The 24,439-nt window shown below is 38.3% G+C and overlaps 1 protein-coding gene across 3 annotated transcripts in view; it reads right to left on the bottom strand.

Moving 5' to 3' along the window:
- Nucleotides 1–24,157, bottom strand: part of RNF24 (ring finger protein 24) — an 80,550-nt gene extending 56,393 nt beyond the window's left edge. Inside the window, exon 1 of one of the 3 annotated variants that reach the window (XM_025932159.2) lies at nucleotides 23,983–24,157. The gene's annotated coding sequence lies outside the window, so the exon portion shown is untranslated. Of the gene's footprint in view, nucleotides 1–3,316; nucleotides 6,280–23,982 lie in introns of those variants that run through there. The other 2 variants (XM_086701768.1, XM_086701770.1) reach the window with 2 other exon arrangements.
- Between the last annotated feature and the right edge of the window lie 282 nt (nucleotides 24,158–24,439).

Raw genomic sequence — 24,439 nt, 5'->3', positions numbered from 1 at the left:
CACATCAAAGGAAATAATCAACAAAACTAAAAGGCAACCTACAGAATGGGAGATGATATTTGCAAATGATATATTTAATAAAGGGCTAGTATCAAAAATACATAAAGAACTTATAAAACTCAACACTGAAAAACAAATAATCTAATTAGGAAATGGGCAGAAGACATGAAGATATTTCTCCAAAAAAGACATAAAAAACGAAACAAAAAATTAACCAAAAGACATACAGATGGCCAACAGACATATGAAAAGATGCTTTACCATCACTTATCATCAGGGAAATGCAAATCAAAACTACAATGAGATATCACCTCACACTGGTCAGAATGACTAAAATCAACACAAGAAAACAAAGGTGTTGGGAGGATGTGGAGAAAAAGGAATCCTCTTGCACTGGTGGTGGGAATGAAAACTGGGCAGCCACTCTGGAAACCAGTATGGAGGTTACTCAATAAGTTAAAAATAGAACTACCCTACGATCCAGCGATTGCACTACTGGGTATTACCCAAAGGATACAAAAACACTAATTCAAAGGGATACATGCACCCCCATATTTATTGCCCCATTATTCTTTATTTTTTTATTAACAATTTTTTTTAATGTTTTTATTTATTTTTGAGACAGAGAGAGACAGAGCATGAGCAGGGGAGGAGCTGAGAGAGAAGGAGACACAGAATCCAAAGCAGGCTCCAGGCTCTGAGCTGTTAGCACAGAGCCTGACGCGGGGCTCAAACTCACAGACTGTAAGATCATGACGTGAGCTAAGTCGGATGCCCAACCGACTGAGCCACCCAGGTGCCCCTGCCCCATTATTTACAACAGCCAAAATATGGAAACAGTCCAAGAGTTCACTGATTGATGAATGGATAAAGAAGATGTGGTATATATATATACAGTGGAATACTACTCATCCATAAAAAGAATGAAACCTTGCCATTTGCAACAACATGGATGGATGGAGCTAAAGAATGTAATGCTAAACAAAATAAGTCAGTCAGAAAAAGATAAATACCATACGATTTCACTCATATGTGGAAGTTAAGAAACAAATGAGCAATGGGGAAAAAGAGAGAGACAAACCTAGAAACAGACTCTTAACTATAGAGAACAAACTGATGGCTACCAGAGGAGAGGTGGGGGGGGCGGGGAATGGGTAAAATACGTGATGGGGATTAAAGAGTGCACCTATAATGATGAGCACTGGGTGATTAAAAATGTATTTTGTGCTGATTTGGCACAGTTTGCATGATAATATTACTAACAAAATAAAAACAAGGTACAGAACTGTTTATGTGGCACATTACCATAAACGTAAAAAGATTAAGAGAGAAACTAACTTTGCATATGCCTAAAACATCTCTTAAAGGATATATAAAAAACTGGTACCAGTGACTGTTTCTGACAGGGCTGGAGGAAGACTGACTTTTCATCAAATATCTGTTTAAAATACTGAACCTGGGTGGTTCAGTTGGTTAAGCCTCCAACTTCGGCTCAGGTCATGATCTTGTGGTTCACGAGTTCGAGCTCCACGTTGGACTCTCTCTGCCCCTCCCCTGCCTATGCTTTCTTTCTCTTTCTCAAAACGAAATAAACATTAAAAAATAAATAAATAGAATACCTTTTATATCTTATAATATGTGCATACATTACTTACTAAGGAGGCTACAACAGAAATTTAACTGTAAATGTAAATAGAAAAAGGTTCCCTGTGTTGTTTGTAAAGATTTGTAAGGATTTTTCAAATTTGATTATCATTTAAAAGACTTGGTTGAAAACCCTGGCCTTTTTGGGACAGATTTGGTGAGGAAAATTTTCCATAGGGATTATTAGATATTTCATAAATATCCTGTGGCTATCCATCTTAAATCAACATTTGCTTAGGATAATTATCTAATGATTTTAATTCCTCTTTTACAAATTATATAAATTGTTTCTTCTCTCAATTATCTAATATTTCTAGAACAATGTTAAAAATACAATGGAAATTGTTTTCCTCATAATCTTATGAGATTGTTGTTTTATCAATAAATAAGATGTGTAGGGGCGTCTGAGTGTCTCAGTAGGTTGAGCATCCGACCTTGGCCCAGGTCATGATCTCACAGTTCGTGAGTTTGAGCCCCGCGTCTGGCTCTGGGCTGACAGCTCAGAGCCTGGAGCCTGCTTTGGATTCTGTGTCTCCCTCTGTCTGCTCTGCCCCTCCACTGCTTGCACTCTGTCTCTTGCATTGTCTCAAAAATAAACATTAAAAAATAAATAAATAAAATAAATAAATAAATAGGATGTGTATAGCACTGAGACACAGACACAGGCACACATATACATACCATATATTAAGGAAGTTTCCATCTATTCTTAATAAACTACTTTTTTACTAAATTGGAAAATGCATTGCTTGAGGATAACAGATTTTATTTTTTCATTTTACCAACTCGGTAACAATCTTTTTAATATTTCTCTTCTTCAAAGATAAGCAATTGAAAAAAAAAAGAATCTGCTGCAGATCAGCATTTTTAGAATGTACCAATATATTGATACTAATACAAAGTTTAAAATTATGTGTTTCTGCCCTGTCTTGAGAGACATTTTGTTTAATTTGTGGTTCACTAAAACTAGATACTCCAAAAAAAAAAGATAAGCAATTGAGGACTACTGATGAGCAGCTCTGACTTCACGAGATCTTCTATTTCTTTGACCTTTTGGTCTTGGCTTTAAATTAAAAAAAATTTTTTTTAATGTTTACTCATTTTTGAGAGGGAGAGAGAGAGACAGAGCACAAGCAAGGGAGGGGCAGAGAGAGAGGGAGACACAGAATCCAAAGCAGGCTCCAAACTCTGAGCTGTCAGCACAGAGCCCAGTGAGGGGCTAGAATTTACACTGTGAGATCATGACTTGAGCGGAAGTTGGACGTTTAATCTACTAAGCCACCCAGGCACCCCTGGTCTTGGCTTCAGATTGGGATTTTTGAAAAAGAGCCTGATTGATCTACATGAGGCTGCTTTAATGAAACAGCTAAAAATCAGTAGACAAAGCAAGAAGAATAATTAACATCTGATTGAAACCAGACAGCAGTCCTTCACCAGGTACTGAATCAGAGCATTAAACCACCTGAAATATGGATTTAGAATCAACTTTATAACCCTTAGATGTAAAATTTAAAAAAATTAAATTTCGCCACAGACACCTCAGCACTACTTAAATATATTGGCTGAGCTTTTTTTTTTTTTTTTCCCAATTTGTTATAGAATAACTTACTTTTGGAAACAAACTACAAGTTTGTATATAAACCTCATATAATTGGTAGACTGGACATTGTACCTTTCTAGGGTCTTTCTTGAAAGTAGATCCACAGCTTCCACTGATGACTTTCACTTTAAATTTCAGGAAAACCAACAAATTTGGAGCTTTCACATTTGAAATTCTCTTCTTAGTGTTATGACTTCTAAAGCAAAAGGGCTAGACATTGGCTTAAATAAGTAAAAATAATGTTCATGTAAAATCTCTATGTTAAGTATACTATACAATATTCAGCTTACTGCTTTGTGGTTCTTAGTCATATTGGTTCAAGTTCAAACTGACTGTTAATGATAAAAGACTCAAAATAATGTAAACACAATTATAAATATATCACCTATGGATTCTGATTGCACTCAATGCTACAATACAATTAATCTAGGGAAAAAAAATAACCTTAAAAATCTCTGAAACTGGAGAATCTTTTTTCTTCAAACAATTCTTTAGAATATGAACCAAAGTGAACATTTTGCATAGTGTTTTAGAGTTTATAACTAGCATTCACATATAAAAATCTCATTTAATTCTTAAAATCACTGTGAGATGGGTATTATACTTTGTATTCAGATGAAGGAATTGAGACTAACAAAGGTCAAGGTAGCTGCCCTACTGAAAACAGTAGTGAATGGTGGAAGAGGGACTGAAACTCACATCTGAATCCAAATCCTTTCTTCTTCCCATAAGATCCTACTGCATCCTACTGTTGCATCCTACTGTTAGTGTTTCAATGGATGTACAAATGATTTCTGGGATTCCTGTGAGCAGTGAGTATGCTGATGCATCCTGGTTCATTGTTGTTGCCTTAGAGAGAGACTCAAGAAAGGCCAACACTATAATTACCAAACAATTTGGAGCTGTGAATATACATGTATATTTAAACTTTTAATTTTGAAATAATTTTAGATTTTCAGAGAAGCTGCACAAGTTACCATAAAATTCACCTAGCTTCCCCTAACGTTAAAATCTTACACAACCACCAAGACAGGAAATCAAGACTGGTGTAACACTACTGTACTGCTGACTTCATTCAAATTTCACCAGTTTTTCTATTGATTTTTTTTCTTTTCTAGGATCTACTCCAAGATCTCACATCCCATTTAATTATGTCCCTTTATTTTTCTCCAATCTGTGACAAAGAACTGTGTCTTTTAAATTAAAATTAATTAAAGTTTATTTTATTCTGATTCTGAAAATGTCATGGCATTTCTGGAAACAGCACTGACTATTGAAAACATCACTTGGGAATTGCTGGGTATATGTGATAACCAAGAAGACATCCTGAACAAAGAGCCAGAGTGGCCTGAAAGACAGAAAAAGAGCCACTCTTTAAATAAAGGAAAAAGTCAGCTGTGATAATCTGGAGAGGTCAGTTGTATTTAAGACGTTTGTCCACAGAAAATACACGAACAATCACTTGTAACTCCCTGGAAAAACACAGGTTACCAGACAGAAATCAATGCAACTCTGTTTAATGGAGCCGTCATGAAAGGTTATTATTATTATTAATTAAAGGACTTGAGTTTGTTCAGTCTATAGATAAGGTAACTTAATAATTATATTCAAGTATACAAAAGGTTATTAGAAGGCACTACATTTCCTTTACATATGGATCACCTTTTGTAAATTGTATCATAAAAGTGGCTGAGTTGTGGCTAACTCTAAATCAAACCTGAACCACTGGGAAGGTGCACAGACCCTGTTCAAGTTACTTTGGGGGAAGTGCCAAGAAGGTCCTCTATAAACTTTTATAGGTTACCTCCTATTCTTGAACGTTCTGGGTTGAGCACATTAATTCCAGAACTTTATTGGTGAATTCTCAATTACCAAAAAGGTAATGGTTTTTTAGAATTCATTCGTACAGCTTAGAATCCCTGAAGAAGAAAGATTACATGGCATAAACTATACGTACTAAAACCTAAACAAGGAAGTTAAGTAAACCACAAGCACTTCTAGAGTAGTAAAAGAACAAGTTAACAAATGAAAAAGATTCTGTTGATTGAAGATTCTGTTATTGTACAGCCTTAAAATGAGAGAAAACAATGTCTCTGTGGTTTAGAAATTCATCAGCCAGGAAATGAGGGTAAATCAGAGGGCTCCACCGCAGTAAGTGAGCTCTATGGAAGATGCCATAGCAGAGGCATTAAGTGCAGATTCAACCTTAGCCATTTCCCTCACTATGGCTGTGGGCAAGTCTCAATTCCCTCATATGTTAAGTGGGGATAGTTACCACATCTGTCTCTGGAGGGTGTACCTGGTATATAGTGAGTGTTCATCAACATTATCAGGGTCTTTTCTAGTTCTTTGTTGCAAGGTTAGCATTGGAATTAGCGTCTGAATTTTCTCGTGTCAGGGATAATATGAGTCTAGGCCACGTTTTCCTGGGCCATTCTGTTCCAATCCAAATCTTTGAGCCTGAGCCACAAGTGGACTTCTTTCTGATGTGACTTGGAAAAGGGAATTCTGGGAAATGGGAATTAGTTTAGCTACATTTCTTCAACAACAGTTATAGATGGCTGATCTGTATAAATCAAAAGCCTATCAGTTTTTAGATCTTAATTTTGTAGAATTCTACAGCCATAAAACACCATCTAAGATGTTCATGACTAAGTTAGCAAACCTCAAATAGTTATGAAGCCAGCGAAGTGTACAGGTTGTCTGGTACTTTGACACTGGTGATGATTACCTTAAGTTTATAGATAGTTTACCTTGTATTACCTCAGGTTTATAGATATTATAGTCCTATGCATAGCCTCAAAGGCTCTCCTTTGTCTACTGGGATCACTTTGTTCTTTTAAGAAAGATACGGGAAGACATCATCCTTAAGAGGATTTTAGGCAGACTATGGAACAGCTGAGATAATGGCACAGATGAAACATGTTATTTCAATATTCTGGGGATGAGTCTGGTTCTGCTGATTTTGTATTTTCAAAAATTCTGAAAAGGTCATAATCATTCCAAAACAGTGAATAATTCTTCTCTAAATGGGTTTTAAAAAAATTTTTTTTTCAACGTTTATTTATTTTTGGGACAGAGAGAGACAGAGCATGAACGGGGGAGGGGCAGAGAGAGAGGGAGACACAGAATCGGAAACAGGCTCCAGGCTCTGAGCCATCAGCCCAGAGCCTGACGCGGGGCTCGAACTCACGGACCGCGAGATCGTGACCTGGCTGAAGTCGGACGCTTAACCGACTGCGCCACCCAGGCGCCCCTCTAAATGGGTTTTTAAGAGTCAAGACTTGCAATATCATTAGCCCTTAGAGGCTCTTTCCTATATAAAAAAATTTTTACAAGACCACTACTAATCTTCATCATGCAAAACACTATTATTTTGATTTTGTAGGTGGATATATTAGAGACTATTTATAAGTTTGTAATTTTCCTCCCTTTTCAAGATCAAGAATAAGATGGGTGGCTCAGGTCAAATGAAGCCTTACAAGGCATATGTTCCCTCTAAAGTCATTGTACATCTAGGGTTGGGTCTATTCTCTGCTTGATCAGTTCTCTTGGGGGCTACTGGGCTCAGTGGGAAAAATTCACACTAACTAAACTCACAAGAGCCTGGTTCATAAATCATAATATCAACTCATGAATTCAAACCAGGAAATTGACCTAGCAATTCTCTCTTGGAAGATCTTATGCATTAACCCAGCTATAGAAAAGAGAATCACATATTCTTAAGAGATGTTCCCATTACATTGTCAGCTCTTCACCTATAAAATGATATTTCCATTTTGAGAACCAGTATCACCTACTAGAAATAGAAAACACTCCTTCTTTAATGGAAGAGATACAATGGCAAATGCTCCTGAGTTTTCCCTTTCATTTATCATCAACCAGATTGTAGTGGACTCCCCACCCCCAGTATCTTTTCTTCCTTTCTTCCACTATAGGTAGAACTTTTAGTGAGGCACATGGCTATACTTCCCACCTTTCCTTGCAGCTATGCATGGCCATGTCTCAAGGATTCACATGTGATGATTCACATGGAAATATCTCATAATTATGCTTAACAGAGCAGTGAAGGTACCTTCTACTTTCTGCTTCATCCCTCTCTCCATTCTGCTTCCTGTAATGTGGATATCACCATCTTGCTCAATAAGAATATGGTTTACACCCAAGAGGGAGGGTAGAGTGCTAAGAAGGAAAAAGGGACAATTGGTAAGCAGTCCCTGATGTCATGGAGCTCCATACCAGACTTGTGCCAACTATTACATGAGTGAGAAATAAAATTTAATCTTGTTTTAAGCCACTTTTTGTTTTGGGTTTTCTGCTACTCATAGCTGAATATTTATCTCATATATAGATGTTCTGGATGAGTATTATTTTAAATTATTTTATATTAATAGTCCATTTGGAATATCAGACCATGGCTCCAAATTCTATTTCAGAAAAATTTGATTTTTGCTAAATTGATATTTAGCCTTCTGTCATGACACCACATTAGATAACTAATTAGAACACAGGAAATCCAACATTACAACACCCTAACCTCTTGATGTAATGTAGGAAGCAGTCTGGGCCCATCAGTAGTACATTTACCAATTACCTTCACAGAATCACAGAGTTAAAGACCATCAGCACTAATTAAGTATCATAGTCCAATTGCTCCAATTTATAGAGGAAGAACCTGAGGCACAGAGAGGTCAGGTTTTTCAAAGTCAAAAGGCTGGCCTTTGTTTTTTGTTCTTTTCTTAACTACATCCACAAATTTGAGGGGGAAGATGCTCTGAAGATTGTATTTCTGTGCATCCTATCTCCAACATTTATACTAATATCTATCTATCTATCTATCTATCTATCTATCTATCTATCTATCTATCCATCTCATTGGTTATCCCCAAATAAAATATCTAGGCTTTAGCTCACCAAACTCACATAAAAATAAAAAATGCAGTATGTAACCACAGACATTAGCACATAACATGTAGCACGTAAACACAGACATTATATGATAATGTCTGAGGTATGCAGAATATTCAACAGGAAAATTAGTTACAAAAGGAAAATAGCAAATAAAAATGAGAGTGTGCAACAGTTTGTTACAACAGTCCCACAGAGTTATATCTTATTATCCATATTGAATGATGTACCTATAATTATGACATTATTCACATACACAAATGAAGCTAAAAAGAATGCTAAGACATGAATGAATCTTTTCCACAGTCTATGTTAGAACACCATTCTTGGGTTGGCAGTTACAGTAACTATTTGTAGAACTTTTCTCATTATCTGTGACTGACAACCAGTCCTGAGATACCAGTCAACTTTACTTAAAAGAAAATCATTTCATCTCTTCTCCCTACAGGATAGGTTAGTGTACCTCTATGAATCTTTTTAAGCATGTTTACTCATTTTTGTGACTGGAGGGATGGGCAGAGAGAGGGGACAGAGGATCTGAAGTGGGCTCTGCACTGACAGCACAGAACCTGATGCAGAGCTTGAACTCACAAACTGTGAGATCATGACCTGAGCTGAAGCTAGATACTAACTGACTGAGCCACCCAGGCACTCCCAGCTCTAGGAATCTTAGTATCTCTTTTTGTTATAAAAGAGAACATAGATAGACCTTGAAAATATCATGCTAGGTAAAAGAAGCCAATCACAAAGGATCACATATTGTCTGATTTTTTTTATATGAAAGCCCAGAATAGGTAAAATCTATAGAGATACAAACAGTAGATTAGTGACTGCTTAGGGTGGAGAACGGGCGAGCAGAAGGGGCAGGATGGAAGAGTGATGGCTAGGATACAGATTTCTTTTTGAGATAATCCAATAACAATGAGAATATTGTTAATATTAACAATGAGAATATTCTAAAAGTGACTGTGGTGATGGATGCCTAACTCTGAATATACCAAGAACCACTCACTCATTGTACACTTTCAATGTATGGGCTATAAATTATGTCTCGGAAAAGCTGTTTAAAAAAAAGGGGAGAGGGAAGAGAACAGACTTAAGACAAACATTAGAAATGATGTATCCAGACTCTCCTAAAAAGCTAAGAAAGTATGCAGAGCAGTTAAGTGGTAACAATTTTTTTTAATATCATCTGACTGCTATTGGAATGGAACCAGCCACAGCTCAGTAGCCAGGTGAAAATGGCAGCATAACGGTCTCATCCTTATGAAAAGGAGATCACTGACATGCAGCGAGGATTGTTTGTTCTTGTGTTCCATTTTGTGTTCAACTCTTTCCATGTTCCATCAAATTGCCTAACAGCAAAAATCATTAGGAGAGCACTTTATTAAATGAGATAGACCATACTCACAATATCTCTGAAGTAACTCAATTATAAATTCAATAACTCTGAAACATTCCATTAGAATTACCTTCATTGAAGCACACAGTTAACAAATAGTAGGGCCAGAACTTAAATACCACATGCCTTTTTTGCCTTTAGGAAATTAAACTTGTAATTAACTGCAAAAATGTATGCTAGGTTTATAAGAGTTGGAAAGTTAGTCTGAATAAAATCTAAATGCGAGTTCCACTGATTTCACTACATTTGTTCTTATTTATCTTAGCCTGCAGAAAGTATTGAAATTCCTTATGAGGAGCCAGTTTTCATTTGCTTTATAGGAACTTTTAAGTCAGATTATATTTAAAATGTCAGAAAAAGAATATTAGAATTACAACCTCAGATCTAATGAATTCAGAATTGAACTATACCTTAACTTCATTAAGCGTACTGGAGCTATTTAATAAGAGTTATTTACCACAACATGTGAGATTTCTATAAATTCAGACTGAACAATACCTGGCTCTTAAAAGATACTCAATAAGGGGGTGCCTGGGTGGCTCAGTCAGTTAAGTGTCCAACTTGGCTCAGGTCATGATCTTCCAGTTCGTGGATCCAGGCCCCGCATTAGGCTCTGTGCTGACAGCTCAGAGCCTGGAGACTGCTTTGGAGACTCTGTGTCTCCCCCTCCCTCTACCCCTCCCCTGCTCAAGCTCTGTCTCTCTCTCTCTCAAAAATAAATAAACATTAAAAAAAAAAAAGATACTCAATAAGAATTTATTGATATGAATAAAGGCAAGACAGTAAATCCAAGCAGCATACTGGATGAAATAATTGAGATATTCCTAAGAAGACAAAAGCCACCCTTGTGTGAGAATACACAAGCTTTGTGGCCTCCAAAGAGGAGAGTTTCAACCCCACAATTCCAGTACTCCACCACTTTCTAGCTCATACAGCACTTAACAAACAAGGAAACAAGACAAAGGCTGCATCTTGGGGCCCAGGCCCAGGGGCTTCCTGCTGCATTAAATGAAGGTGAGGAGGCAACAGCTGAAATACAATTTCCTAGAGGGCTCTTAAAAACAACAACAACAACAACAACAACAACAACAATCTTCATCCTAATAGTGAAATCAACTCTACTACTCAGTAAGTGCAATGACTTAAAGAGAGTAGGTGTTCCACAAGCATCTGTGTTAATTCTAAAGTAGGAAAAGGTAATGGGTTTTTGTTTGTTTTTGTTTCTTGTTGGGTTTTTTTGGTGCTGAAACCTAGGAAAATATAATTTTCAATACTAAAACCATTTCAGAGTCCTGATGAGGAATAGTTAGTTTTTATGCTTAGCTCAACTGACTAAAAATAAGTATAGATCTTATTGACGGTCTTTTGAAAGATCCCTTTATAACAGCATTCTTTATCTTTCAGAAAAGACACACGGTATTATTATTTAAAAATAATAGTAAGCAAGGGTATGCCTATGAAAAATCATATTAGCACAAACTTTTAACGGCTTTCTCAAGTAACATTACAGACTCTCTAGAGATGGTCACTAAGCTAAGAACACTGGCCTCTTTAATTTTCATTTGGTATCAAGGTTACTTTCCCCACAACACACAAATTCAAAAGATGAATAAAAACAATCTGGATTAAGGTAAATGAAGCATGACAAATAAGTAAGGCTTTTTTTTCAGCATGACTTTATTTAGTAGTTTTACTGGATAAGAATATGAAGACATGAAGTTAAACAAGAAGTATTAGGAGAAATGGTGATCAAGAGACACATAAAGTACAATTTAAATAAAAAGAATGATATCCAATAAAGAATTCTCCTTGTCTTTAAAGATATTCAAACATTAGTTCTACAACATACAACTTTGATTTCTTTACACACAATTTCACAAAAACACTGACAATATTTTAAGGACACACACACAAAATGCTCAGCCCGGGAAGAATGAATGGATAGATATTCAGGGGCTGGGCCAAATTGACTCTGGAAATCCCCTGATTTTTTAATCCTAATCTAGTACTCTTTCCTCTTCACTGCTTGATTCTAGTCTATTAACAGGCTTTCATATATACACCTTGAACTTTCAGAGCAACTGGAGTCCACATTCTCAATTGTAAAAGAAAAGCAATCGTTCACATTTTGCTATAGTACTCAGAATTTCACTGTGACACTCATTAAAACAAAAGAGTAACTCAATTCTTTTTATTCTGATTCAAACTCATTATCTTTTATCAAGAACACAATTATTATAAAAATACTTGACAGGGGCGTCTGGGTGGTTCAGCTGGTTAAGCGTCCGACTTCAGCTCAGGTCATGATCTCACAGCTCGTGGGTTGAGTCCCGCATCGGGCTCTGTGCTAACAGAGCCTGGAGCCTGCTTTGGATTCTGTGTCTCCCTCTCACTCTCTACCCCTCCCCCGGGTCATGCTCTGTCTCTCTGTCTCAAAAATAAACATTAAAAAATATTAAAAAATATACTTGACAGCCTCTTATACAAAGCATATTTCAGGGTAACCCTAAATAGCCCTACTTGATGAGATAGTCTTCTTTACAGAATTCCTGTTACTAAATGTGGATCAGATAACAGAATAAGAAAATCACCATTCTGCTGCAATGGATGAAATATGATACTGACATGACCATCAGTGGAGTCTTTTATCATTACTACAAGCAGGGTAGCCAGGCACAACAGCAGGCCTCTGGATGTGGTATAATATTAAGCACCTCCTAAGCATTCTTGCCAAAGCACTGAAGTCTGATTTTAGTCAAGCCTCTAGAGCTAACTTCCATTTGTAGGAAATACTAGGAATAGATTAATAAACTCACAGCATGAAGAAGCCAACAGACAAATCCCAAATGTGAGATATTCCACAGGACAAATGACCTGGTTCCTGCAACTAACTAGTCCATGACATACCAAAAAAGGTGGGGAGAGAGGGTGGGAAGAGGATGTGCCCTAGATCAAATTAGACACGAGAGACAAAATGACCAAAAGTGGTCCAGGGACTTTGAATCCTGGTATGAACAAGACATCTCTAAAAAACATATTCTTGAGATAATCAGGCAAACCTGAATAGGGTCTATCTATTAGATGACACCAAGAAGTAAATGTTAATTTTATTAGGTGTGAGAATGGCATTTGGGGTCCATAAGACAATGTCTTTACTTTTTTTTAGAAATACATTTAGAAATATGTCAGGGTACATACACTGAAATGCTGGAGATTTGCTTTATTTTTTTTTTTAATTTTTTTTTTTTCAACGTTTATTTATTTTTGGGACAGAGAGAGACAGAGCATGAACGGGCGAGGGGCAGAGAGAGAGGGAGACACAGAATCGGAAACAGGCTCCAGGCTCTGAGCCATCAGCCCAGAGCCCGACGCGGGGCTCGAACTCACGGACCGTGAGATCGTGACCTGGTTGAAGTTGGACGCTTAACCGACTGCGCCACCCAGGCGCCCCGAAATGCTGGAGATTTGCTTTAAAATACCTCAGCAAACAGGGGCGCCTGGGTGGCTCAGTTGGTTGAATGTCTGACTCTTGATTTTGGCTCAGGTCATGATCCCAGGGTTTTGGGACTGAGCCCGCACTGGGCTCTGTGCTGAGCATGGAGTCTGCTTAAGATTCTCATTCTCTCTCTCTCTCTCTCTCTCTCTCTCTCCCTCCCTCCCTCCCTCTGCCCCCTCCCTTGCTCACATTCTCTCTTCTAAAATAAAAAAAAATAAATATTAAAAATTAAAAAAAATACCTCAGCAAATGAAGGTGAAAGAAAAAAGGATAAATGAAACAAATGTGGCAAAACGCTGGTAACAGCTGAACATCTTGTGATGGGCATATGGAGGTATGTTGTACTATCTACTTTTGAATATACTTACAATTTTTTTATAATAAAAAAATGAAAAAGAAGAACCTCACTACCAGAGAAGTATGAAAAACAGTACAGGTGGGTGTTGTATGGAAACCAATTTGACAATAAACTTCATACATTGAAAAAAAAAAAAAAAGAAAAACAGTACAGGTAAATCTTTTAAGTAATATTAATCTTGGGTAGAAAATAAACGGATCAATAAAAAAAAAATCAATGGCAGTTGATTATTTAGAAATCGAGTTATAAGGAGAAACATCAATTTTCTCTCTGTACCATATGGTCAGTGCTACAGACTGAATGTTTGTATCCCCCAACCCTCAATTCATATATTGAAACCTAATCCACAATGCGACTGGTATCTGAAGGTGATTACATTATTGAGGGTGAAGCCCTCATGAATGGCATTAGTGCCCTTATTTTTTTTTAATGTTTATTTATTGGGGTGCCTGGGTGGCTCAGTAGGTTAAGTGTCCAACTTCAGCTCAGGTCATGATCTCCTGGTTTGTGGGTTCAAGCCCCACATCATGTCAGCTGTGCTGACAGCTCAGAGCCTGGAAACTGCTTCAGATTCTGTGTCTCCCTCTCTCTGCCCCTCCCCCACTCACACTCTGCCTCTCTCTCTCTCTCTCTCTCTCTCTCTCTCTCTCTCTCTCTCTTTCTCTCAAGAGAGTGTGTTCGTGTGCAGGCAGAGGAGGAGCACAGGGAGAGGGGGATAGAGGATCTGAAGCCTATGTGGGGCTCAAACTCACAAACTGTGAGATCAAGATCTGAGTTGTACACTGAGCCACCCAGACACCCTGGGATTAGTGCCCTTATAAGAGGCCCAGCCCAGATAGCTCCCTTGCCCTTATCCACCACATGATAACACAGCAAAAAAGCAAAATGTACAATCTATGCACTAGGAAGTGGGTTCTCACTAGACATCGAATCTGTAGGCACCTTGATCTTGGACTTTCCAGCCTTCAGGACTGTGAGAAATTTCTGTTATTTATAAGACACCCAGGCTAGGGTATTTTGTTATAGCAGCCCAAACAGACAAAGACATTCAAACAGCTACAGAATATATCATTTTATTCCTGAAGTAGGTTATTCCACTGAAAATCCACAGCAGAGAACAAGCAGTTTCACAGACTACATTAAAAAAACACAACTTTTAAGAACACAGCTGTTGGCTTTCTCTCCTCAGAATTGTGTCATGCTTTTATATAATTCTGGAGTTCTAAATGGGTGGTGGTAGTGAACTGAAATAACAAAAATTGAGACACAGAAAGCAGAAATCACAGCTGCATTTTGAACTGAATGCTATGAATTTTTTTCTTTTTATGTAATCATTTGATCGCTTTTCTAAGAACCCTGGACCTACTTCACATCCCTCCTGAAATAGTATTTTAACTTTTTAGTATGCAATGTTCATAATGTATTCCACACAGAGTGCTGACTAAGGCTCCTTGGAGCTCCATTTTCTTATCTTCCAAGTAGTTCAAAGTAAACCAAACAGAAAAATCAATAATCTTCCAGAAACATCTTCAAAGCATAAAACATTTCATTTCTAATGGAGCAGTGGTCCTTAACATTTTTTTTAGGGTTATGAATCCCTCTGAAAATCTTTTTATAGAAAAAATGTAGATTTTTTTCCAAAGATTTTATCATAGCTCTGAAGGCTCCTGTTAGAAACCTTTGTAATACAGTGTTCTCATGGATATGCAACTCTAAACAAAGTACAAATTCATCAACTCAACACTAAAGGCCTCCCATGAATTGGCTCAGACTTTTCAACCCCATTCACCACTATTTCTCTAAGTACCACACTTTAGTCAAATGCATTAGTTATGGTTCCCTGAATATGCCTCCCTATCTTTGTTCTGGATATTTCCACCATCTGCACATTTCAGGCTATCTTGACCATTTATTCTTCATGGTCTGTCATAAGCAATACAACCTCCATGAAACCTTCCGATTCCCTAAACCTCCCTCTGAACTTGTCTTCTATCCTATATTTTCAAGACTTTCCCCCATTTTGTATCATGGTTTATCAAATACTTATCTAATCTGGGATTCTGAGTAATACAGCAGTGAAAAATGAAAATTATCACTAAAGAAGTTCTTACCCCTACAACAGGTTGAATGGTGGCCTCCCAAAAGATATGTCCACATCTTTACCTGAGGAATATGACCATATTTGCAAAAAGGGTCTTTGCAGATATAATTAAGAATCTGGAGATAAGATCATTTTGGATTGTCCGGGTGGCCCCAAGTCCAATGACCATGTCTTTAGAATAGAAAGAAGAGAAGGCCATATGAAGAGAGAAGCAGAGATTAGAATTATGTAATCACAAATCAAGGAATGGGTGGAATCACCAAAAGCTGGAAAAAGCAAGGAAGGTTTCTTTCCTAGAGTCTTTGGAAGGAGTGTGGCAGGCAGCCTTGCTGACATTTTGATTTCAGACTTCTGATCTCCAGAAATGGAGAAACCTGGAAGCCATCCACTCTGTCATAATTTGTTATGACAACACTAGGAAACTATATAGTCCTTTCTAGTTATTTTTATTTGCTTCATTTTTTGTTTATTGTGTAGTTCTGCAATGGTTAATTACTTCAAGAGCATCAGAAGAGATTTTTAAAAAATGTACAGCCTCTTCAAATCTCTCCTTATTTGCTTGCTATTTTCTGCAACAGTCTCTGAATTCCCTTTATCAACAGTCTTCTCAAAGTACCAGTGCAGGATAGCATCTGAATAGGAAAGAGCTGTATTCTTGTGAAAGCTGACATTATCAACTGTGACATGTGGTGGGTTGGAGGACGAAAACCTGGGTTCTAAACTTGGCTTCTGACCTTGTGAACCTGAACAGGTTACTTCTTAGACCTCTTATCATCTATGAACAATCCTTTGAGGGTTGCTGTGAGAAGAAAATAAGCAATACATGTAAAGCTACTGACAAAAAAGGTATTTTGTAAAGGTTAGCTAATGTGAAGGATGATTTTCTGGGTATAATATTGCCCCTGGCTATTAATCTACTGTTCTATGATTAAAAAAAAATCACTCTTACTGCCATAATAATTCATCCTGGCCTGTTTTCAAGGACAATTAATAACTTTAAGTAAAAACTTTAATTATAGCCAAGCATGAGACTTTCCAGCATATTTCCAAAGAAGTTTTGCAATTTCTTTCCTGCTAAAGGAAAAGAATGAAAGCCTACACCTCTGATTTTCCTTCCCACCCACTTCCTATAAACTACATTAGCTCATACTTTGGTGTTTCATTATCTGCCAAACTTTTTCTTTCAGTTCAAGATGAAGAGCCTTTTTGGATAGGACACCTACATTCTATTTGAAGTTTATATCATTGAGCATAATTTTTCATGCTCAGAGTTGGGAGAAAATAATAAAGAGATACAAATAGTTCATAATTTTTTGGTTTGCCTAGATGAACTTAACAAATATAGATGACGCAGCACCATTCAATCTCCAAATTAAAAAAAAAATTTTTTAAGGTAACATAAAGCATACTGATAGACTGGCAAAATTATTAATTTTTAGAATTCAATAAACAGTGTCATCAAATGAACTGAATGCTCATACTTGTAATGCCATATTTGTACTTCTTTTGTTCTCAAATTATTCTGACATTCCAATTTTAGTATATGCGCTGCCGAAGTGAACACCCAAATTATTCTGACATTAAGTTTGCTAATGGAAGAACTGTATCTGATATAAACACCTGCCTAGTTGTGAAAACATAAATAACAGACAAAATGAGACACAGATTTTCAGGCAACACACATAATTAACCTTCTACAGAAACCTATGGTTTATACAGGAGCAAGTTCTTTGACAAGGTGAAAATTTACTAATCTGAATGACCAAAACTTTAGAAGATTAAGAACAGGAAAACCTCACTTTAAGAAAAGTCAATAAATGGGGTGCCTGCGTGGTTCAGTCAGTTAAGTGTCTGACTCTTAATCAGGTTCGTGAGTTCGAGCCCCTCAGCGGGGGCTGTCAGTGCAGAACCCACTTGGGATTCTCTCTCCCTCTCTCTCTCTCTCTCCCTCTCCCTCTCTCTGCCCTTCCTGGGTGCATGCTCTCACAAAATAAATAAACTTAAAAAAAGAAGACAATAAATAAAAAAAGGAACTTGGAAAGTAGGTAGGTAAACTGGAAGTTATTTACAATGTAAAAACATTCATTATGGTTACTTTAGTAGTAAGCAACTCTAATACACCTAATAGCACTAAATGCATAAAAATTCAAGTTGCATTATACTTTTTCAGAGCAAATTCACAATTTAATGTGAGATTCACTTGTAATGGCATCTAAAAAGTGGCTTTCTTTCCTTGCCACACAGGCTTGCTCCAACTCTCTGGAGTACCATGGAGGCAGAGAGCAACTCTCTGGTGTCAGACCATCCTTAGGGCAGATGGAAGGCCCAGGCTGGTTTTCCCAGGAATGACCAACCAAAAGTAAGGCTGCTGGCCAGCTACTCCTGGGCCAGCTGGCATGGAACAAAGTGTCTGGTTCCTACCTCCAGAGCAGGGGAAACTCAGCCAGCTGGCTTTCAATGGACGGCACTAGTTGGAGTGCTCACAATTCCTTTCAAACCATCTGGCATTCTTTTTGAACCCTAAATTTACCAAGCACTACACTCTGCTCTCCGAAATGCTCAGATAATTGGAGGAATCCCCACTGCCTACCTAGATAAGAAAAGAAAGAGGCAGAATAACTGCTAAATCAATTACTTCAAGAAATAATTTCTCAAGTTAAAAGTTGCTTTCAATTTTAGCTTGTACATTATCTACCTTAAAATCTAAACTAGTCCCATGATTATCAGGTAAACTTTCAAAGTAAAGATCAAGTCAAATAATAAGGAAATAGGCTAAACAGACAATTTAACATGCAGAAGAGTTGTAAAAATCCCTTAAGGCTTGCAGGACCTGACTCACTCTACTCTGAACTTCTACAGAGCCTGTCTGTATCCTTCAAAGTCCCTAAAAGTGGACTTTGTATTGCTACATATACTTATCTTCCCAGCCACCAAGTTAAGTGAAAACAACAGTGTCCTACAGCTACTTCTGAAAAAATATCTATTAATGATGTATTGGGTGTTTTAAAAGTTCCATTTCTAGAAATATTAGAAAACTTAATGTGGAATAACATGAAGAAAGGGCCTCACTTCCAGGCAAGCCAAAGAACAGGATTTGGCTTGAAATAAAAAAAAAATATTTTATCAAGTGTTCAAAATGATTTATTAAGTGACCAACTGTTGGGAAGTGCAGAACTTGCTACAGGGTGTTCACCTATCAATTGTAAATCATTTTACTAATCTATCACATGGGGTAATATGAGGAATAGAGATGCAAGCAATCAGAAAAAGGACAAAAACAGGTGAGTCACATTTATAGCCAATATACTTTATGTGATGTAAGTACTCTGAACAAAAATATTAGATCAAATATTAGAAACTGAAGAAGGCTATACAAATGACTGCAATTGTAATTTTCACTGTGTTTACCCCCATGCCAAGTACTGACTTTAGCATTTTACATATTATTTCATTTGACCCACACAACAAACATATGAGGTGGGTACTATTATTATTTCCATCTTGCAGGTGAGGAAATACAGTCATCAGGAAACCTGTCCAAGATCACATGGCTAAACTGAAAGAGCTGGAATTCAACTCCAAGCATCTGGGTGCAAAAATGACAGTATTAAGTTATACTTATGAAAGAATGAAATGTAATATAGAGAAAAATTCAATTAATATAGTCTTTATAATGTTTTCCACTCTAAGTGTAGCATAAGGTGGTAATTAAAAAAATAAACACTGATTTTTTTTGTCAGAAAAAATTTTTTTTAAAAGCAAGAGCTAGTCTACCAGGTTAAAAATGTCAGTTTTACCCTTTTTTGCCCATACATTGAGTAGGTACTTGTGCCAGTTGCTATTCTAAGGGACATGGTGGTAAACAGGGCAGATGGAAGTCATTGCCTTCTTGGACCTGATGTTCCAAGGGGGTAAGACACACACACACACACACACACACACACACACACACACACACCAGTTAACAACAGAATTTCAGAGAGTGACACATTTTACAAAGAGGTAGGGAGGAAATGTATAGTTCTCTTTTGAGACATTTAACCATGAAGGTAAATGAAGAGGATGGATGGGAGGTCAGGGGGAAGTTTTAAATTCTGTTGTAATTTTAAAATTATTTTTAAAGATGGGCAATGTCAGAGCATGTGTGCATGCTGACATGGATAGTGGCCCTGGAGAGCTGCTGATGATGCAAAAGACAGGCATATATTCAGAAGTGAAGTCCTTGAGTAGGTATGAGGGGGAATACAGAAAGGAGGGAAGTTAGCCTCTGATAGGAAGAAAACATGGGCCCTAAAGGTGGATTTCTAGATTCAGTGAAGGGAAGCTGAGTGGTATCTGTCTTATAACTTCTAAACCTCAATGAAATATGAAGCCTGCTTATCTGCATGAGGAAGGGTGGGCTGCTCATGAGTTAAAGAGTGAGAAGAAATGATTAAATGGTTATAGACAAAAACATTAGGAATCTGATAGCCTTCCTGGGCTGAGAGCCTACTTCAGTTTTCTGGTCATGAATCTGAAGTTCTCTAATATTCAACTACTTAATGTGTACTCAAGGAAAAGCTAGATGAGGGATAAGGCAACTGTAAAAAGAAAACAATTCAAGGCTAAAAAATAAAATAAAAAATATGTATCCATGAGCTATATCACAGTCACTGACAATGTCCAATTAAACTGTTGTCTACGTAGCTCCATTTGTCTCTATCTTCTCAGGATAGAAATTCTTGTAAGTAATATATTTGTTGTATTTAGTCATGATATATTTAATTATGAGGGTTAAAGATTGTTTCTTTTTGGTCATGAATGGTTCTGTCACTTCCTAAGGTGGATTTAAAAAAATGAACTGGATAGTCTTATTGTAGATTCCAGAGGTGATTCCATTTCATGGCTTGAAGAAACTTTCTCTGTGTTAACTAGATCCTAAAACAGAAACATCCTAAAATCTTCCAAAGTGGGAGAAAAAAGAGAATGGGGATTAGACTTGGGTTGGACTTCTTAACAGAAATACCAGAAGCCAACAGAACAATGCCTTCAGAAGAGGGTGACTAATTTTTGATGTAGAATTCAATATTCAGCTAAACCACTACTCAAGTGTGAGGGTAAAATGAAGACATTTCCAGATACACATCTTCTGAATTCAGGAAGAATTTCAGTTTGTACGTCCCCTTTCTCAGGAAGGTGCTAAAGAATAAGGAAGAGATAGGATCCAGGAAATAAAGGATCCAACACAGTAGGAGGGCAAAAGGAATTCCCAAAGTGATGACAAACGGAAGTCCTAGGTGACAGCTAGGAAAAAGAAATACAACAGATTACCTGGAAATACTGAAAGATTATTAGTTTTGTCAGAATTTGAGAATGAGTCAGTGACTGGGACAAAGAAAACTAAGCAAATGAAAAACAAACAAAAGAGGCAATTATTTAATTTAGAGAAACAAAAGTCATACAAGACAGCAAATGTAATTATTAGTACCCTACAGGGCTCATCTGTGAACAACAGGTACACTGTCAGTCATATAAATACTGAATACTGACTTGACTGGGAAGTATAGGTAGGAGTGGGGGGATGGAAGGATGGTTATGTAGGACAACCAAGTCCTCAACTTCCAAAATAGAACTCCGCAGATAATGTCCAATGACAGATAATCAAGAAGTTTAAACATTAAAAATCAAATATAAAGGTAAATATCCGAAGGAAGTGTTGAGAGTTGAAGGTGGTTCAACATTCTGAAATTGCTGGTTTTTCACTACTCCCTAATCTAAAAACTGGCAATTCCACATAGTTTGAACTAATACATTATAATAACATAACTTTATTACTGATTTTTAAATGAGCTACCATTTGAAACAAAACAATTATTGATAGAAAATGCTCAACAGAAAACAAAATTCTACTTTCTGTTATCAGACATTGTTGGGGGGACAACATATCCCAGTTTGGAGTAAAAAAGTATCACCATACATGCTATTACCATCACTGACATAACAATATTAGTATTGCTAACAAAGAATACATTTACTAGTAAAACAACATTTAACATAATTTAATCTATTTTCATGACAAAGACATTACTTTAGAATTTTCCTTCAAACATCATACTACACAAATGCTAATCTATGGGTCGGTAAAGACTTTGATTAACAACAGGCTGAATAAAATGGCCAAGATGTTTTTCAGTTCCTTTCTTGATACAAATAATAGCTAAGTCACTCTTGCAAAATTAAAGTTCCACAATACTGCGGTACTATGCAAGCCTATTTCAGTGATAATTCCGGTTATAGTACTCTGTTTATCTAAGACTTCCCCTTGTGGTTTGTTTTAAGGGAATTCCTAAAAAAAAAATTTCATGCCGGCAGTTATAAATTATCGGGGTTGCTTCAATATTAGTGACACTAGTTTATGAAATTAATGAAGCCTTTATTTGTAAGTTAACCTCTTTTAAGTCAATGACATTGAAATTTTATTTAAATTCTACCATAAAATCAAAACTTCTCCAAACTGAAAAGCCAACCTTTACTAATTTTAACTTCTACAAAAAAAGAATTTGACTATGCTAACATAGACTTTTACCAAGAATAAAATATCCTTATCCAACCAATGGAAAATTTCCCCTTCAAATTAAAAGCAAATGTTTTTAATAGAGGAAATATTCATAAACAAACACATGCTATGGAAGACTGCTTAAGTTTGGATTTCATTTTGCACTGAAAAACACCAGGAATTAAAATACACGTGATTAAAAAATAAGCTTAAAGAGAATCTTAAAACTGAACCAATTCAATTATTCACATCACCCAATAAGATCCTCTTATTTTTTTTTTTTACCACCCCTATGTTCAATCAAAAGATCATCATAAAAATATATTTTGGAAATATGTTTCTTATCAACAAGTGTAGCTAATTTCCTATCACTCTGCAAAATCGTAAGAGTAAAAAAGAAACTGAAAATGCAACCAACAATCTTCTAAAACTTATAACATCTGGTTTAAAAAGAGAAAAAGGTCCAACTGAAACAGCAAGGAGTAACTGGTACTCTTAATGCCTCCTTTTCATCGGTCTGCATCAACTGTAACTCTTCCTAACTCCACCAAGACAACAAAGTGAGGCGGTCCGGCCCACGGAACCCAAGTCTGTGGGAACCGCAGAGCTTCCCTCTCTCTCTGGGGATGAGGACAAGGATAAAAGGTGTTCTGTTTTCCCCTAGTCCTGTAAGAGGAGCCATTGAGCTGGGCCACACAACCAGACAACAGAACACAGGAAAATTCAGATCAAAGCAAGGGCGCATGCCAGGAGAATGTGCAATAAAACCCTTTGCCAAAGCATTTAGAAAAAAAAAAAAAAAAAAAAAAAAAAAGGCAGCAAGGAGGTGAAGAGACCACCTTCTTAACACAGGGAGGCAGGGAGAAACAAAATCTGCTTGTACTGAGGAGCTGAGAAAACAGTGTCCTAGATATACCGAAGTATTTCTGTGGACGTGTATAGGAGTGAGTACCTTGACACTACCAATGAACGAAACCCCAAAGGCGGTGTCCTATACGTCCTGGAGTATTCCCATACACACATATACGAGCATATTTCCATTAACTAAACTCAAAAAGCAAAGTGTTGTAGGTATACAGAGAGGAGAATATTAATTTCCAACCAACATATAAAAACATTCACTTTCAATTAAAACACGCTGGTTTTGCAGTAAGAAACATACAATATTGTTTAAAGAACACCAGAGGCAGAATTGGGTGGAGGTCTGATGAAGTAGTGTCTCTTTTTCTTCAGATCCTTTTTAATGATCTTTGATTCTCTCATTTCATAGGGGACACGGAGGAGGGACACACACACACACACACAATTAGGTCTCCAGAAACAAAGGAGGGTCTCCGGCCTATGGAAGCACACACGCCCCCACCCACAGACAGGGGGCCACCACCTGACTTTAATTAATGGGTAAGCTGAGGCAAGAGGTCTCACCCCAGCCCACAGCCATACGCACAGTGACAAACAGGCACGAGACCAACGCCACAAAGAAAGGGGAGGGGCAGGTGGGGACCAGGAAAACACTGCCACGCCGCGCCCCCTAAAGCGCGTTCCCATCGCCAGAGCGGAGGCAGCAGTCCTCACCATCCTCGTCCTCGCCTCCCCGCTTATCCAAGCCGCCACCCAAGCCCGGGGACCGACGCCGGGCACGGGCTAGCGGGGCGTGCGGGGAGCCGCGAACCTTCCCTCTGTGACCTCCGGGTGACAGACAGCCTCGCGCCGCCCTTTGTGCGGGACGCACCCCCGGCCCCGGGGGACCCCCTCCGCGTCCCTCGAGGCCTGGGCCGCTGTGCCACCCCTCCTCGTCGAAACGCCCGGAGAGTGAACGGGGGAGGCTGGCGCGGGCCCGTGGTCTCCTCAGCATCCCGAACCCGGAGCCGCCCGGTCCCCTAAGCCCCGGCCCGGGGGCGACGGCCCCCGGCGCTCCGCCCTCGCTCCCTCACTTACTCGGGTGCGCCGGCTGCGGCGGCGGGTGTGCGGAACGGTCAGCGCCGGGAGGCGGGCGACGGGCGGCAGACTGCTGGCGGCGAGCGTCCGTCGGGACAGAGCGCGGCTGAGGTGGCGGCGGTAGACTGCGCTCAGCGGCCCCCGACGAGGGGCGGGCCCGGCGGGGGAGGGGCGGGCACCGCGCCTCTCATTCATGCAGCGGGGGCGGGGTGAGGGACCCGGATGCCCGGGCAGCTCCCGCCCACCTCACTGAGGGCGCTGTGGCTTCAGAGTCTGCAGTGCGCACGCGCAACGCTTGGCGGCCCGGCCTGGTCCCGCCCCGCCCACTGGAAGGTGGGGGCGGATACTCCACCGGCCGATTTGCCGCGGACAGATCTACCTACTCTCTCATCTGTTTAGTATTTTTGCATGTTCTATAAACTTTTTTTTTCAAGAGAGGGCTTGGGACGCAACCTCC

Source organism: Puma concolor, chromosome A3, assembly GCF_028749965.1.
Source record: "Puma concolor isolate L17-30 chromosome A3, mPumCon1.1.hap2, whole genome shotgun sequence".
Taxonomy (NCBI): domain Eukaryota; kingdom Metazoa; phylum Chordata; class Mammalia; order Carnivora; family Felidae; genus Puma; species Puma concolor.
This window is presented reverse-complemented; position numbering and strand designations above follow the sequence as displayed.